The following is an 18,558-nucleotide window of genomic DNA, read 5'->3' on the forward strand; positions in this document are numbered from 1 at the left end:
AACTCTGGGATCATGACCTGAGCCAAAGTCGGACGCTTAACCGACTGAGCCACCCAGGCGCCCCTGATGGTAGATTTCTTAACTGATGGCAACAAAGGGAACTGGGGGGCAATGTGGGAACCCCAACCACTGGAACTAGGTCACTAGAATCCAGGACTTGGGTGAAATTTCTGAACTTATTTGCGGAGACTGTCTTGTTCAGATTGCCTGAGTTTTGGAACAGGTCTGAGGCCATGAGCGAAGAGCAGGACTTCAAGAGTCACCTGAAGCATCAACCTTTTCCATGAAAACTTCCCTAACTCCTTGACACCCTCTTCCACGTTGTTCCCTCAGGCAGAACTCACTGTGGACTCCCTTATCCCCTGGCGTACTTTGCAGCATTCTCTATCTCAGCATCCTTAACATTTTGATGAATGGATTTCTTTGCATGTCCCTCTGACCTCTATACATATTTGTCCACCTTTAAGGGAGAGTCCGTGATTTGTCATCTTAGTATCTCTATGACCCAGCACAGTGCCAGGCAACATGACAGATAAATAATGCAGCTGAATGAATACAAAAAAGGATTCATGACTGCAAAAAGGAGGAGTTGGGGAAAGCCGAGACAGGACAGGACAGGGGCCAATATCCAAGACGTAGTGAATGATTCTGATGTTTCTAACTTGATATGATCAAGATGCTTGTTGTTTACCAAAATAGCACCAAACAAAAACCCAAATCCCCCAAAAACAACAAACACAAAAAACAAAGGAACAAGCTGAAAATATAGTAGCAGGTTGCAGGGACAAGATTTAGACCCGCATTGTCTGGCTTCAGAGGTTGGGCTCTTTTTTTTTTTTTTTTTTAATTTTTTTTGACGTTTATTCATTTTTGAGAGACAGAGAGAGACAGGGCATGAACGGGGGAGGGGTAGAGAGAGAGGGAGACACAGAATCGGAAGCAGGCTCTGAGCCGTCAGCCCAGAGCCCGACGCGGGGCTCGAACTCACGGACCGCAAGATCGTGACCTGAGCTGAAGTCGGACGCTTAACCGACTGAGCCACCCAGGCGCCCCTAAAAGATCTTGATTTCAAGGTAAGTCAATCACCACCTCTCACACAGCCAGCAGTGATGTCCAAGCAACATGATCTCACCAGGAAAAGGAATATGATGACTATTTTCTGGATAACAGAGTGAGGACCCATGCCTCAGATGTTTTGCTTGTGGGTTTAGAATTTAAATCACATTATATAATACAAACATTATAATCTGAAGAGTTCTATCAAAGACTGCTACTTTTCTTGGTCTTATCCATGGGGGCTAGAACAGATTAGAGTGGGGGATAGGAGATAGTGGGGGTAGAAGAAGGAATCAGGATTGAGTTAAACCAGGGGCCATAAAGATGAGATTAGGGTAAATTTGTGAATACATGAAACCAAAACAGAGGTCCAGCACAGCTGGGGGGACATCCCAAGCCAAGGAGAGAAATGCACAGAATCAATGGAACAAGGCAAAGATGGGGTAGGGGAGGATCCAAAGCATGGCCAGGCATGGTTGGAAGTGGATTAATGGGAGAGGAATAGAACCTGTGAGGTAGGAGATTATTCATGAAACCAGGGCTGCGCGCGCACACACACACACACACACACACACACACACACACACAGAATCCCTAGCAGGCTCTAGGCTCTGAGATGACAGCACAGAGCTCGACGTGGGGCTGGAACCCACGAACCCGGAGATCATGACCTGAGCCCAAGTCGGAATCTTAACCAACTGAGTCACCCAGGCGCCCTCATTTTATTTTACTTTTAAAGTTTATTGGTTTTTTTGAGAGAGAGCCCAAGCAGGGAAGGGGCAGAGAGAGAGGGAGAGAGAAAATCCCAAGCAGGCTCAGAACTGTCAGCGCAGAGCCAAACGCGGGGCTCAAGCTCACGAACCGTGAGATTATGATCTGAGCCGAACTCAAGAGTAAGACACTCAGACGATTGAGCCACCCAGGTGCCCCCAGCATAAGCCCTTTTATAAGGATTCACAAGCCTGCAAAATAGGTGTTTTTCCCAATTTCACAGATAATGAAACTGAGGGTCAGGGAAATTGAACGACATACCCGAGGTCACGGAGGTGGTGAGTGTGGGGGAGCTGGGTCTTGGGTTTTGTCTGGCCATAAAGATTTTTGTTTTCACCGTGATGGTAATACATTATCCATGTCCTTAATGGAGAGCAATTAGATAAGAACTTGGGAGACCTAAATATCAAACCGAGCCCAGATACCAGAGGAAGACTGTTCATAGAAAATGGAGTCAAGAATCAGAGATGGGAGCAGTAGGGTAAAGCTGGGGAGGGTCCCCACCGTGGAGCGGAGAGACCTCACAGCGTCAGCTCGCCTCATCTGCCATTGGTGAGCGTGGCCAGCTTATTGATAGCTCAGGCAGAAACTCAGGGTGGCCTTTTGAAGAAAAGGAGGGAACTGGAAACTCGGCTGGGAGGGCTGGTGAGGATAGGAAACGAGCTTTGCACAGCACATCCAGGAACAAGAAGAGACAGTAGTGACTAGAGCAGTGAGGTTGATGGCCAAGGATTTGAGAGGAGAGCCAAGAAATCTGGGAGCAACCACAGCTCTTCCCCAGCACCAGCCCCTTTCTCTCAGGATGGAATGCTATCTCCCAACAGATCCTCGTGTTTTCAAAACAGCAACCCATTCATAGATTGTGAAATCAATTTTCGAGGGCTGTGACTAGCATTTAGGAAAAAATAAATAGAAAATAACAGTGTACTGCACATAATAAGGGTAAGTACTGTTTTTGTTTCAGTGTGTGCGTACTGAGTTGCCATGCAAAATGTGTTTCTTACTCTGGCAAAATGAGAAATAAAAGCCGCGGCTCCGGAGTAGTGTTCTTTGTAGATTTTCTGTGTCAGGCAGCTTTTCCCCCAAGTTAGTGAAGGCGGTCGTCACTCTGCGTTCCCGATTGCTGTATGCTAGTACTTAGTAACTCTTCACCCACGCTGTAGGATGGACCAACAGTCAAGATTAGTGAAAAGCTTGAATTAAACGATACTGCTTTAAAAGAGCTTCGGTTTATTATTTTCAAATAGAGTAGGTGGAAGCAAGCTAACCAACTGTTGCTTGGTAAGCAGGGGTGGGTTTTGCCTTGATGAATAAACAAGAGTAATTTGTAATTGACATTTCAAAGAAGGCTTAGAAACAGGCCAGCCTTTGTTTAAGTCATAATTACCCTGTTTGTATGTAAAAGGATACTTCTAAAGCTTTTCAAAACAACTGGTTCTTTTAAGTAGATAATTATTCCCCTTCCAATCTTGTTTACGCTATTCAGAACTTCAGCGAACTCTTTTTTTTTTCTTCCATAGATAGTACAAAGGTTAACTTCAGCCAGCCCTTCCTCAAATGATCGCAAATTCCCAATTAGTACATTCTAAACAGGGTTTCCCTGTAACAATATACCAAAGACTTGTGTGATGTGTTCTTTATTGCTTTGAATAACATCTGACAAGTTTCCAAGTACCAGGCCACCTGGATCTTCTCTATCTGTCAGGAACATGTGGTCACAGAGGTGCACGGGAGGGTAAGAGGAAATACAAATTACGCACAAACATGCAGGAATGGTGAAGGAGATGAAAAGGAGAAGATACTTTTTTTTTTTTTAAAGTATCTATTGCATGTGAACCGAACGGTAGGTTGATAGGCACTTTTTAGCGGAAAGAAGAGCTTCACTTTATATCTAAATTTCACGAAGCTACAGATAAAAACAGAAAACGGAGCTTTTTTTGGTATGGAGACTGGAAGTTATTAGAGAGACCTCGAGGAGTTGGCAGAGGAATGATGTATTATGAAAAAAAAAATAGAATTGTCCTGTTTTGAATAACTTACTTCTCATTGCAGATTTCAGCTAAGTGCGCAAAGGACATGCACGAAATACTTTTCTAAAAAACAAAAATGTTATATAATCCCAGGCAATGCCCTCTTCTAGTTCTTACCTTTTATCTTTGGAGCTTGGCCTCTTTCATAGATGCTTCCTCAAGCTGCCTTATTACAAGGACCTGTTGTCTAGTATTGTCTTCATTTATTAGGGCCTTCTGTCACCATGAAGTTTCATGGGCTCAAAATCTTGATTTAGCAGTGAGACTATCAGGCGGGGAGCCAACTCTGTTACTAATTAGTATAAATCAAGAGAGGGAAGCAGGGAGATAGAAACCAGGCCCCAGTGGAAGGGTCTGCAGCCAGAGTTAGTAAGACTAACAGGTCATTGAGTTGAGTGTGGGACAAAGGGACTTGGAAAAATGCCACCTCAGGCCAGGGTCGTCTTGTCTCTTTGCATCTGTGGGGGTTTTCATTCTTGCCCCCATTCCTTTGTCAGCGGGTGGTTCACACGTGGGCATGGCAGCTAATTCTGGAAAGGGAAGTTTGCTGGTGGGGGGCATGCTGAGAAAGGTTTCTTCAGTCTTATAAAGACCTGCACAGGGAAGAAGTGGTCCCTTTTCATTTGGTGAAAGATGTCTAGTCTGCACGCGATGCTGCAACAGTGACAGCTACCTGTATCCAAATGGAATTACTCTGAACACTTCCCAGCAAGAATATGGAAGAGATTAGGACCTGAGTTGCTGAATTAACAAATTCTGGAAACATCCTACTTTTCGACTTCTTTTGGGGCAAGAAAATTAGCCTTATTGAGCATTTTAAGTTGGTTTTGCTGTGATTTGCAGCTAATACAGGGTCTTAGCCATCTTTTTGTTCTCTGTGATTCTTAGAGAGGCTCCTTTCACCTAGAAGATAAATAACTTCTTTCATTTATTTAAAAAAAATTTTTTTTTTGGGGGGCGCCTGGGTGGCTCAGTCGGTTAAGCATCCGACTTCAGCTCAGGCCACGATCTCACGGTCCGTGAGTTCGAGCCCCGCGTCGGGCTCTGGGCTGATGGCTCAGAGCCTGGAGCCTGCTTCTGATTCTGTGTCTCCCTCTCTCTCTCTGCCCCTCCCCCGTTCATGCTCTGTCTCTCTCTGTCTCAAAAATAAATAAACGTTAAAAAAAAATTAAAAAACAATATTTTTTTTAATGTTTATTTATTTTTGAGAGAGAGAGGGAGATAGAGACTGAGCAAGGGAGGGGCAGCGAGAGGAGACAGAATCCCAGGCAGGCTCCCTACTGTCAGGGCAGAGCCTGATGTGGGGCTAGAACCCACGAACCGTGAGATCGTGACCTGAGCCGAAACCAAGCGTCAGACGCTTAACCAACTGAGCCAGCCACGGGCCCCTTGAAGATAAATAACTTCTAATAAAGTGTGTGTGCTCCTTGGATGGGGGCTGGACTTTGCCTGTGATGATGATGGTGGGAACTATTAATCTCTGAGAAAAGATCTTCATAAATGCTGTGGACCTTTTTCAGTTGACAGCCTCGTTCCTTTTTTATTCCAGGAGATTCTTTCTCCCCCTGCTTCTCATGAATGTCGGTACATAGTGATCCTGCTTGTTCCCATCTCACTTTCACCCCATGCAGGCATGGATTTCAGAAGGAAAAGGATTTTCTTCCTATCAGAGTCCCTTCCTGCAGATTTGGAATTGGGACCAGGAAAGAGATCAGTCTCAGGTGACTGGACTTAATGGCAGATTTTGGGGGTCCACGGTTCCCTTTACTTCGGGAACCAGAGAAGGCAGGTAGTGACTGAAAGATAAGAAAGAAACCGACAGTGAAGGGCAGAGAGATGTGATGGCTTCCAAGTCCCTGATTCTAGTTAATTCCTGAGACCCCTTTGTTTATGCATTCATAGGCATCCGACACTTCACTAGCAGATTCTTATAATAATTTCCCCTTTTTGCTTACTCTAGCTCAAGTAGGTTTCTATTACTGGAAACCAAAAGAATCATTAAAACAGTGGTGTGCTGGTAAACGTTTAACAATCGGCTCTGATTGTTAAAAGCCTTGATTTTGTAGCGCTTGCTGATTTGCATGATATAAATACTCCCACTATTGCTTATTTCAGCCACCAAAGTGGCATCAGTGAACGTGGAGTTGGGAAGGGAAGAGCAGGTTGGGTTCTGGCGAGCTGGTCTGAGACGGTTCCAGAACATCACTGCCTGAGGAATACAGCCCGCAGCACACTTGGCAGAAAATCCGTGTTATATAGGAGGTCCAGGGATATATCCTGGTGGTTGCTAAATTGGGAATACTGGTATTAAAAGTTTTTAATTGGGGCGCCTGGGTGGCTCAGTCGGTTGAGCGTCCAACTTCGGCTCAGGTCATGATCTCGCGGTCTGTGAGTTCAAGCCCCGCGTCGGGCTCTGTGCTGACAGCTCAGAGCCTGGAGCCTGCTTTGGATTCTGTGTCTCCCTGTCTCTCTGACGATCCCCCCCCCCCCCCCCCCCCCCAGTTCATGCTCTGTCTGTCTCTGTCTCCAAAATAAATAAACATTAAAAATAATTAAAAAATAATAATAATAAAAAAAATTAAAAAAAAGTTTTTAATTAATTTCAAATGTGCAGAGTCTTGGGCCTGAGGGAGTAGAGCAAGTAGGATTAAGTTTTTAAATAATACTGAAAAATTCTTTTTTTAGTGTAATAACGATCTGGGTGTATTGGGACTTCGTGGGAGGTAGGGGGCTCAGACCAAGGAAGGGAAAAAGGCTGGGAGTGCAACTGGAAAGATGTGGAAGAAGGTGACCTGTGCGAGGGCAGGATCTAGGCCTTGACCCAAAGGAGAGTGTTTACCTCCTGCCGGCGAGGAGAGGCATTCTGGGAGTGAGAAGCTAAGGCTACCACACCTGACTTAAGTTTGGTCATTCAGTTATTGCCTGTACAATCTGCTGCTCTACTTTGTTTCTGTTTGAAGTTTAAGGAGGGAAAAGCCTTTTAAGGTATGAAATGTATATGCGGGGTTGAAACAATACTTTTATCATGAATGAGGTCAAATGATCAGTCAGTAAGAAGAAGCCTGACAGTGGATCCTTTCCTCCTTTGGTGAGGGGAGGATGAGAGGACTTTAAGAAGCCCCTTCCGGCCTAACCACCTTTCCCACACTTGATTCCTCTACCTGAAATGCCAGTCACCAACTCTTCGGATGTCAGACTCCTCAAATGTTGATGCCCTCCTCGCTATTAAGACCAATCTCAAAGATCACCGCTCTAGTAAATATTTCCTGTGGCTCTTCCAGGAATGCTGGGCTCCCACAGTTAAGCCCCCTGTTGTAGCCCTGATCCTATCGTACTATAAAGAACCCCCATCCTTCTTCCTCTCATGTTTCAAGGTCAAATAACTGGAATTTTTGGACATGATGCATTGATAACGCCTAACCTCCTTAGAAATTGGATTTTTGTACCTGAGGTCACAGATGAACATTTTAAGCAACTGCGTTTGTTTCCTTTCAATGGCATCGCCGTCTTTGTTCGTCAATGTTTATATATCTATTTGAATATTTAGTTCTTGACATGTATACATGGAAAAGTGAATGTGTTGATGTTAGCGATAAGAAAAGGAGATTTTACAAATTTAGTTCAGTTGAGAGAAAGCTGGAAATCATTAGACATCCTCGAAGTGGTGCATTTTAGCATCAGTCACCTATTCGGACGTAAGCCGGTTGACTCTGTTCATTTGTGGGGAAAAAAGAGATCAAAATTAAAGAACACGTATAAAATGCTGAGAAACATATTCCTGAAGAATATGTCTGAAAGGTGACGCAAACCAATTCCTTATATAAAAGTTAATTCCAGATGGAACAAAACTAAAAGATAAAACAAGGAAACCACAAAAGTACTAGAAAAAAAGCACTAGTAAAAAGTTTCCTAATCTCAAGGAAGTCTTGGGAAGACTTTTCCAAGCATAATATAGCTAAAATCCAGAAGTCTTAAAAGAAAAGGGTGTTACTTGGGCTACATACAAATATTTAAACTTCTGGAGAGAGAGAGAGAGAGGGAGAGAGAGAGAAAATCTCAGTAAATAAAGTGAAAAGGCAAACTGAGAAATTTTTTGGAACACAAAATTAGGACAAGCCCTAATATCCCCAGGATGTAAAAGATTTTTTAAAAAGAAGACAAAGCCAAACTAGTTAGTAGCAAAATGATCTATGGAATAGAATATATGGATAGGAAGTTCACAGAAGAGGAAATGTGAATGATTCTAAATGATATGCAGAAAGATGCTCAACCTCACAATGAATTAAACGAATACAAAATAAAACAAAGTATTGTTCTTATGTTAGCCCAGCCTAGGTCCAGTGTTTGATGATATCAGTAGTGGGAAGAAAGGCCCTTTTGAAGCAGTATTGGTGGGAAAGAAAATTGGTATAATTTCTTTGGAGGAATATAAAAAATCTTCATGCTCTGTGACCTAGCAATCTACTGTTAAGAACTGGTCCAACAGAAATACCCTTTCAGGTGTATACACAAACAAAATAGGTACATACTTCAGGATATTCATTGAAATAGTGTATGTTTAGATTGCCAGGTTTCCAGAATCTGCTATTTATTTATTTATTTATTTATTTAGTTAGTTAGTTAGTTAGCTTTAGGTAGGCTCCCAACGTGGGGCTTGAACTCATGACCCTGGGTTCAAGAGTTGCATGCTCTCCCAACTGAGCCAGCCAGGTCCCCACCCTCCCACCCCCCACCCCAGCCCCAGAATCTTCTTCTTAAAAATGACATTTTTGTGGTGGTTTTTTCTGGTTAGAAGTGCACAGGTGCATTGTAAGAAACTCACAGAACACAGTTACATTAAAATAGAGAGAAAATTCCACCCCAAATGTGGTTACTGCTAACAGTTCAGTGTATATTATTTCCAGGCCATTTTTGTGCATAAACACACGTAATAAGCTTAACTCTAGCTTTCCAAACCTAACAACTAAATAGATTTGGACAAATACCCTGAGATACGTTTCTCTGTATCTCTCTTTTTTTTTTTTTTTTTTTTAAACGTTTATTTATTTTTGAGACAGAGAGAGACAGAGCATGAACGGGGGAGGGGCAGAGAGAGAGGGAGACACAGGACTGGAAGCAGGCTTCAGGCTCTGAGCCATCAGCCCAGAGCCCGACGCGGGGCTCGAACTCACGGTCCGTGAGATTGTGACCTGAGCTGAAGTCGGACACTCAACCGACTGAGCCACCCAGGCGCCCCCGTTTCTCTGTATCTCAACTTTTACTATCCATTATCTGAAACTCAGGACCTGAATACATTCAGAAAACTTAATATCCTTCACAATCTGAATTCACTACCCAGATTTTAACACTTGCTCTCTGAATTTAGAAATAAATAAATTTGGATAGCCAGGCAAAATGGTACAAATACTTTTTCTCTTACAAAAGTTGAATTGTAATATACACTATTCAACAATTTGCCTTTTTTGCTTACATGTATATTTTTGACACCATTCTGTGTTAATTCATAAAGACCGATCTCATTTTTCATGTCTTCATAGTATTCCACTGTATAGTTATATCATAATTTATTGAACACATTTCTTATTGATGAGCCTTTACTGGTAACTTAAGTATATGCACTAACATGGAAAAGTGTCCAGATAATACATATATTTTTCTCTTTCCTTCCTCTTTATGACTGTGGGTCTACTTTTAATTGAGAGCTACATGGTTTGGCTCTTAATTATAAGCTAGGTTATAATTATATGTTTAATGGAGGCATGTTTATCTCATCTTTCCATACGCTGTAGATTGTAGGCTCTTTGGAATGAAGGATTATCTTCACTTAGGTGTCTTCCAAAATACTTATAAAAATGCTGGGCACACATTTTTGCAGATTCTCAAAAAGTTACACATAGTGTTACCCTCTGATCCATCAATCCACTCTTTTTAAAAACAATTTTTAAATATGAATTAAAATTTCTGCTTTGTATCAACTGCATGTTTTTCTTTTTACCTTTTGACTTCCTCCACCCAAACAATCTTTTTAAGTTAAAAAGTATATTGGGCGTGGGGGGCGCCTGGGTGGCTCAGTTGGTTAAGCGTCCGACCCTTGACCTTGGCGCAGGTCATGATCTCATAGTTCATGAGTTCAAGCCCTGCGTCGGGCTCTGCACTGGCAGCGTGGAGCCTGCCTGGGATCCTCTCTCTTTCTCCCTCTCTCTGCCTCTCCCCTGCTCTCTCTCAAAACAAATAAATGAACTTTAAAAAAATTGTTTAAAAAGTATGCTGGATAGCGTGTATAGTCTGTCTAAAATTTTATGAAAGAAAAAAAAAAGCTGGTTAATATAGATACAGAAAACAATTCTGGAGGAATACTACATCCAACTGGTAACAGTCATCAGAGGTACAGATTGGGACAAGGGAGAGTGGGCAACATGAGAGGTAGTTACTTTTTGTGTTAGAGTTTTCAGTTATGTTTAAATGTTTTTTTTTTCTTCTTTTCAACTTTTTTTTTTTTTTTTTTTTTTTTATTTTTGGGACAGAGAGAGACAGAGCATGAACGGGGGAGGGGCAGAGAGAGAGGGAGACACAGAATCGGAAACAGGCACCAGGCTCCGAGCCGTCAGCCCAGAGCCCGACGCGGGGCTCGAACTCATGGACCGCGAGATCGTGACCTGGCTGAAGTCGGACGCTTAACCGACTGCGCCACCCAGGCGCCCCTATGTTTAAATGTTTTTACTATGCAAATATTATTTTAGAAGCAGAAAAAGTAAACGTAAAAAGTATACAAAGGTACTACAAGCAGGGCCCCTGTGTGGCTCAGTTGGTTAAGCATCCAACTCTTGATTTTGGCTCAGGTCATGATTCCATGGTCATGAGATCAAGCCCCACATCAGCCTCCAGGCACTGAGCGTGGAACCTGCTTGGGATTCTCTCTCCCTCTCCCTCTCCCTTTGCCCTCACCCCCACTCACACTCTCTCTGTCTCTCAAAATAAATAAAAGAACATTAAAAAGAAAAGTAATACAAGGATGTTTCTTTAAAAAAATTTTTTTTTAATGTTTATTCATTTTTGAGAGACAGAGAGATAGAGCATGAGCAGGGGAGGGGCAGAGAGAGAGGAAGACACAGAATCCGAAGCAGGCTCCGAGCTCTGAGCTGTCAGCACAGAACCCGACGCGGGGCCCAGACTCACGAACCGTGAGATTGTGACCTGAGCCGAAGTCAGATGCTTAACCAACTGAGCCACCCAGGCGCCCCAGGAATGTTCTTTGTAATATTGGATGCCATAAATAAGAACTGCATAAATATATTATAGTACATCCATATTGTGGAATATAATTCAGCTCTTCCCAGAATATAGTTATCATGTCACACTAACAAAAATAACCAATAACAACAACGTGGGTTTTTTTAATTATTATTTTTTAATTTACATCCAAATTAGTTAGCATATAGTGCAACAGTGATTTTAGGAGTAGATTCCTTAATGCCCCTTACCCATTTAGCCCATTCCTCTTCCCACAACCCTTCCTGTAACTCTCTGTTCTCCATATTGAAAGTCTCTTACGTTTTGTCCCCCTCCCTGGTTTTATGTTATTTTTGCTTCCCTTCCCTTGTGTTCATCTGTTCTATGTCTTAAAGTCCTCATATGAGTGAAGTCATATGATATTTGTCTTTCTCTGACTAATTTTGCTTAGCATAATGCTTTCTAGTTCCATCTACATAGTTGCAAATGGCAAGATTTCATTCTTTTTGATTGCCGAGTAATACTCCATTGTCTATGTATACCACATCTTCTTTATCCATTCTTCTATCGATGGACATTTGGGTTCTTTCCATACTTTGTCTATTGTTGACAATGCTGCTATAAACATTGGAGTGCGTGCACCGCTTCGAAACAGCACACATGTATCCCTTGGATAAATACTTAGTAGTGCAATTCCTGGGTCCTAGGGTATTTCTATTTTTAATTTTTTGAGGAACCTCCATACTATTTTCCAGAGTGGCTGCACCAGTTTGCATTCCCACCAGCTGTGCAAAAGAGATCCTCTTTCTCTGCATCCTTGCCAACATCTGTTGTTGCCTGAGTTGTTAATGTTAGCCATTCTGATAGGTGTGAGGCAGTATCTTATTGTGGTTTTGATTTATATTTCCCTGATGATGAGTGATGTTGAGCATTTTTTCATGTGTCGGTTGGCCATCTGGATGTCTTCTTTGGAGAAATGTCTATTCATGTCTTTTGCCCATTTCTTCACTGGATTATTTGTTTTTTGGGTATTGAGTTTGATAAGCTCTTTATAGATTTTGGATACTAACCCTTTATCTGATATGTCGTTTGCAAATGTCTTCTCCCATTCCGTCCGTTGCCTTTTAGTTCTGCTGCTTGTTTCCTTTGCTGTGCAGAAGTTTTTATTTTGATGAGGTCCCAATAGTTCATTTTTGCTTTTGTTTCCTTTGCCTCTGGAGACGCGTTGAGTAAGAAGTTGCTATGGCCAAGGTCAAAGAAGCTTTTGCCTGCTTTCTCCTAGAGGATTTTGATGGCTTCCTGTCTTACATTGAGGTCTTTCATCCATTTTGAGTTTATCTGAGTTATTTTGAGTTATTTGAGTTATTTGAGTTTATTTGAGTTTATTTTTGTGTATGGTGTAAGAAAGTGGTCCAGGTTCATTTTTCTGCATGTCGCTGTCCAGTTTTCCCAGCACCACTTGCTGAAGAGATTGTCTTTATTCCATTGGGTATTCTTTCCTGCTTTGTCAAAGAGTAGTTGGCCATACATTTGTGGGTCCATTTCTGAGTTGTCTATTCTGTTTCATTGATCTGAGTGTCTGTTTTTGTGCCACTTAAAACAATTTTTAATGTTTATTTTTGAGAGACAGAGAGAGAATGAGTGCGAGCTGGGGAGGAGCAGAGAGAGAGGGGGAGACACAGAATCCAGAGCAGGCTCCAGGCTCTGAGCTGTCAGCACAGAGCTTGGTGCAGGTCTTGAACTCATGGACCACGAGTCATGACCTGAACTGAAGTCAGACGCTTAACCAACTGAGTTACCCAGGCACCCCACAATATATTTTTTTGTATAGCTAAAACCGTTCATTATTTCTTTTTTTTTTTTCAACGTTTTTTATTTATTTTTGGGACAGAGAGAGACAGAGCATGAACGGGGGAGGGGCAGAGAGAGAGGGAGACACAGAATTGGAAACAGGCTCCGAGCCATCAGCCCAGAGCCTGACACGGGGCTCGAACTCACGGACCGCGAGATCGTGACCTGGCTGAAGTCGGACGCTCAACCGACTGCGCCACCCAGGCGCCCCGACAGTTCATTATTTCTAAGAGTACCTTAGCTTTCACAGTTATTTCTGTAATGTTTCAATTCTTAACAAGCAGCATGAATTACTTTTTCAATTGGGATAAAAGGTTATTACTTAATTCATGTTGAAATTGAGGATTTTACGATATTTTTTTACCTCTTGAGAATTAATTACTCTATCAAGTAAGTCTACTGCTTAATTTTTATGTATTAGACTTTGTGCACATTTGCAGGAAACTGTAATGTATTTTAGTAGGAGACTGTTTAGATGCCACTTTTTTTTTTAAGTCTAGACAATGCTATTCAATAGAAATAACATACGTTATTTTAAATTTTCTAGTAACTACATTTTAAAAGGTAAAAGGAGGGCGCCTGGGTGGTTCAGTCAGTTAAGTGTCTGACTTTGGCTCACTTCATGACCTCACGGTTCATGAGTTTGACCCCACATCGGGCTCTCTGCTGTCAGCACAGAGCCTGCTTGGGATCCTCTGTCTCCCTCTCTCCGTGTCTCCTCTGCTCTGCTCTCTCTCGCTCTCTCTCTCTCTCTCTCCCTCTCTCTTTCTCTAAAAAATAAATAGACATTTATGGCACCTGGGTGGCTCAGTCAGTTAAACGCCCATCTTTGGCTCAGGTCATAGTCTCACAGTTTGTGGGTTCAAGCCCCACATTGGGCTTTGTGCCGACAGCTCAGAGCCTAGAGCCTGCTCCGGATTCTGTGTCTCCCTCTGTCTCTGGCCCGCCCCCATTCACACTCTGTCTCTCCTTCTCTCAAACATAAATAAACATTAAAAAAATAATAAATAAATATTTTTAAAAAGGAAAAGGAAACCGATGCAGTTAATTTTAATAATGTTCTATCAACCCAAGATATGTATACTATCTAATCTACACTAGGTATACTATCTAACAAATGCTGTCATTTGACATGCAATGAATATAAAAATTATTAATGAGATATTTTATATTCTAATTTTCATACTAGTCTTTGAAATCTCGTGTGTATTTTACATTTACAGCATATCTCAATTCGGATGCTGAATTTTCAACAGTTAAAAATGTCCTACCAACACATTAAAGTGTTTAAAGGGAAAATATTTGACACTGTTTTAGCTCTAAAATTTAGGTTAAAGTTAATTAAAGTAAAATAAAATGATTCAATTCCCCAGTCACACTAGTCACATTTCTTTAAAAAAAATTTTTTTTTTAACGTTTTATTTTATTTATTTATTTTTTTTTTTAAAATTTTTTTTTCAACGTTTTTTATTTATTTTTGGGACAGAGAGAGACAGAGCATGAACGGGGGAGGGGCAGAGAGAGAGGGAGATACAGAATCGGAAACAGGCTCCAGGCTCCGAGCCATCAGCCCAGAGCCCGACGCGGGGCTCGAACTCACGGACCGCAAGATCGTGACCTGGCTGAAGTCGGACGCTTAACCGACTGCGCCACCCAGGCGCCCCTAACGTTTTATTTTTGAGACAGAGAGAGACAAAGCATGAACGGGGGAGGGTCAGAGAGAGGGAGACACAGAGTCTGAAACAGGCTCCAGGCTCCGAGCTGTCAGCACAGAGCCCGACGTGGGGCTCGAACTCACGGACCACGAGATCATGACCTGAGCCGAAGTCGGCCGCTCAACCGACTGAGCCACCCAGGCACCCCACTAGTCGCATTTAAAGTGGTCAATAGCCACATGTGGCGGGGCACCTGGGTGGCTCAGTCACTTAAGCCTCCAACTCTTGGTTTCAGCTCAGGTCATGATCTCACGGTTCATGAGTTCGAGCCCTACATCAGGCTCCTCACTGACAGTGACAGTGAGGAGCCTGCTTGGGATTCTCTTTCACCCTGTCTCTCTGCCCTTCCCCCACTTCACGCTTCCTCTCTCTCTCTCTCTCTCTCTCAAAATAAATAAACAAACTTTTACAGAATTAATAAGGGGCACCTGAGTGGCTCAGTCGGTTAAGCGTCTGACTCTTGGTTTGGGCTCAGGTCATGATCTCACGGTTTGTGAGTTCAAGCCTCGCATTAAGCTCTGTACTGACAGTTTGGAGCCTGCTTTGCTTGGGCTTCTCTCTCTCTCTCTCTTTCTCTGTCTCTGCCCCTCCCCTGCTCACTCGCTCTGTCTCTCTCAAAGTAAATAAAGAAACTTAAAAAAAAAATCGCCACATGTGGCTGGTGGCTGCTTATGGGACAGCACAGATATAGAACATTTCCATCATTATAGAAGGTCTATTGGACACTGCTGGTCTAGACATCGAGCTCTTTGGCTGATAAAATCTTATCCATCTTTGAAGCCCTATTACTTAACCGTGCCGGTCATGTCGGAGATATTCCGTAAATGAGGGATCCATTCATGGATCCTGAACCGGGACCATAAATGGGATGGTCGCATTTCTGATGCAGAAAGAGAAGGATGAGAAGGATGAGAAGGAAGAGAAGGATGAGAAGATGGTTCTTCACAGTTTGGCATTGGCTGGCTCTGTTGACTTCCAGCTGAGGAAGGACGAATAGTTATTGTACTGGAGGTCGTTTGAGCTTGGTGCTGCGAACAGCAAATGATCTACGGAGTCTGTTTGTTCTCAACTGACTTAATACCAAAAAGAATTTGTGTAATGGCCCAGTGTACACTGGGCCCCACTGGATCGACACAGTGGTTGTCTGCTGGGGGCAGGAGGGGGCAGCAGAGAGCTGCCGGGGTGGTGAGCTCTGGGGAGCCCCAAAATACTGACAGGTGAGAAAACGGAGTATTAGGGGGAACTCAAATCGGGAACTCACCGGCCAAAAGGAAAGCCAGCCTAGAAAGCACAGTATTAGGAGGGCTGCCAAACCAAGGTGAGACCGAGGTGTAAGGAAAGATGCTGGGGTCTGTAGTTTCCTATCCCACCTCAGAGGGAGATTTGGTCTTTCTTTCTTTTTATTTAAATTTTAAGCAAAATGAAGAAAATTAACATTACTGCCAACCATGCAAAAGTTTTGGCCATTTGTGTAGACAAATCATTAGGTTAACCTTTGGGGGTATTTTCTTCCTCCCTGTATAATCATTTTCTCCCCTATATAATCGTTTTGTTTTGTAAGTGGGTTTTTTCTAAAAAAAATGTAATATTCTGTGAACATCTTTCCAGGTCTTTACATACTCTTTTTTTTAACATTATTTTTCAAATATTTATTGAAAGCTTTTTTTTTTTATTATTATTTTTTGGAGAGAGAGAGCACACATATGAGCTGGGGAAAGGGGCAGAGGGAGAGGGAGAGAGAATCTTAAGCAGGCTCTGTGCTCAGTGCGGAGCTTGATAGCGGGCTCGATCCCACAGCCCTAAGACTATGACGTGAGCCAAGATCAAGAGTTGGACACTTAACTGACTGAAGCACCCAGGCGCCCCTACAACGTCATTTTTAATGGTCCCTTCATCTTTGGTTTGTGTGGATTTCTGCCTGATTTAACCAATTGCCAGTTAGAAAACATCAGGATTCTTCCAAGTTTTCACCATTTGGAACAATATCAACCCTAGATAAATCTTTGTGCCTGTCCATAACGATCTTCTTAGAATAAGCACCTAAGAGTAGAATGGCAGGCACGGAGGTCCGCATTGGTAGATTTTTGGACTTCAATTGCCAAATCCCTCTCTTGGAAGGCTGTAACAGCATATACCCTTTCACTAGTGCTCATGCTCCCAAACCCTCAGCAGTTCTGGGTAATATTAAACATAAGCAAGCAAACAGACATCTATAACACTCCAAAAGCCCAACAATTTTGCCAACTTAGCAGGGAAAAAAATGGCATTTCATTTTTAAATATAGAATTTATCTGGTTATTAGAGATATTGAACATTTGAGAAAATTGGTCATATATTTGTGTGTATGTGTGTGTGCACTTGTGTTCCTATTGTTATTGTCCACTTTCTTTTTCTTTTTTTAAAACATTTTATTTTATTATTTTATTAATTTTTTTAATGTTTATTTATTTTTGAAGGAGAGAGAGCCAGAGCATGAGTGGGAGAGGGGAAGAGAGAGAGAGAGAGAGAGAGGGAGACACAGAATCCCAAGCAGGCTCTAGGCTCTGAGCTGTCAGCACAGAGCCCAATGTGAGGCTCGAATTCACGAGCCGTGAGATCATGACCTGAGCCAAAGTCGGCAGTTTAACCGACTGAGCCACCCAGGAGCCCCTAAACATTTTATTTTTAAGTAGTCTCTACACCCAGCGTGGGGCTTGAACTCACAACCTGAGATCAAGAGTCACGTGCTCTCCCGACTGAGCCAACGAGGCATCCTATGCTATTGTCAATTTTCTGTAAGATACTTTCCTGTAGAGTTTTCTAAGTGCTGTCTACATAGTGAAGATATTAATCCTTTAAAGTATATACTGCAACAAACAAATAAATAGCTGTGCGTATTTCCCACTGTATATCATCTCTTCATTGTTTTTATATGTGGCTTCCCAGAGGTTATCTTTTTTTGAAATAAACGTTTTATTTTGGAGTAATTTTTGAAACAATTTCACATTTATAGAAAAGGTGCCAGGACAGCATTGAGAGTTCCTATCTGCCTTTCACCCAGTCTGCCCTAATGTTTACTTCTTAGATAACTGAGGTGTAGTTGTCCAAACAGAGCAAATACCATAAGATTTTAAAGTTGCCTGTTCCTGGGTGCCGGACAACCAAGCAACTCCTATCATCTTCATCTTCCTCTGATGGAAAATTTGGTTTGAAGTTTGGCTGATGGAAATTTGGAGCGCATTTGTTTTTCAGACGCTATGATTTTGTGTATTTTCCGGTCAGAGCGCAGAAGTCTATGTAATCCGGAATGTTCTGAAATACATCATTAATAGTTTACTCACAGAGCTGCAGGACTCTTTTTACTATGAATAATAATGTTTCCACATGCCAAGGCATTCAGAGTTTTGATTTTGGAGTGCTCTGGAGGCTGGAAGCTCTGCTGGAGGGTTTAATTTGTAGTCGCGTCTCCCGTGGTTCCATTTAATCCTTCACTCTCCTTACTATCAGGCCGCTTACTTCCTGGGGTTAAAGGGCAAAAGTGGGCAGTGTGCCTAACATCATCCTTAATAGAAAGTAACATGCCATTAGAGCCCTTTTCTAAAGAGAGCTATCATCTTTCTCTTTCTAAATTACAGCTTCCCCACTGATAGATTGATAAAGAAGCATTTGGTCTCAAACGGTCTTTTCCTAGAGCAGAGAAGAATTACTTGGGATAACGGGACAGGCCAGTGTCAGAGCAGTGACCCGCAGAGCGAGGACGGAGCTCCTGGTACCTGCTCCACCTCTCATCAGCCCTCATCGGGGGCTTTGCGTGGACCGCCTCCTCCCTGGTGCCTCATTTCCTCATCTGCAGAGCGAGGGGGCTCCGATGATCTCTTTCCGGTTGGAGATTTTCTCAGTGATTCTCAAAAATGGGCTTTATTGGG

The sequence above is a fragment of the Panthera onca genome, chromosome A2, assembly GCF_046562875.1.
Source record: "Panthera onca isolate mPanOnc1 chromosome A2, mPanOnc1 haplotype 2, whole genome shotgun sequence".
NCBI lineage: Eukaryota > Metazoa > Chordata > Mammalia > Carnivora > Felidae > Panthera > Panthera onca.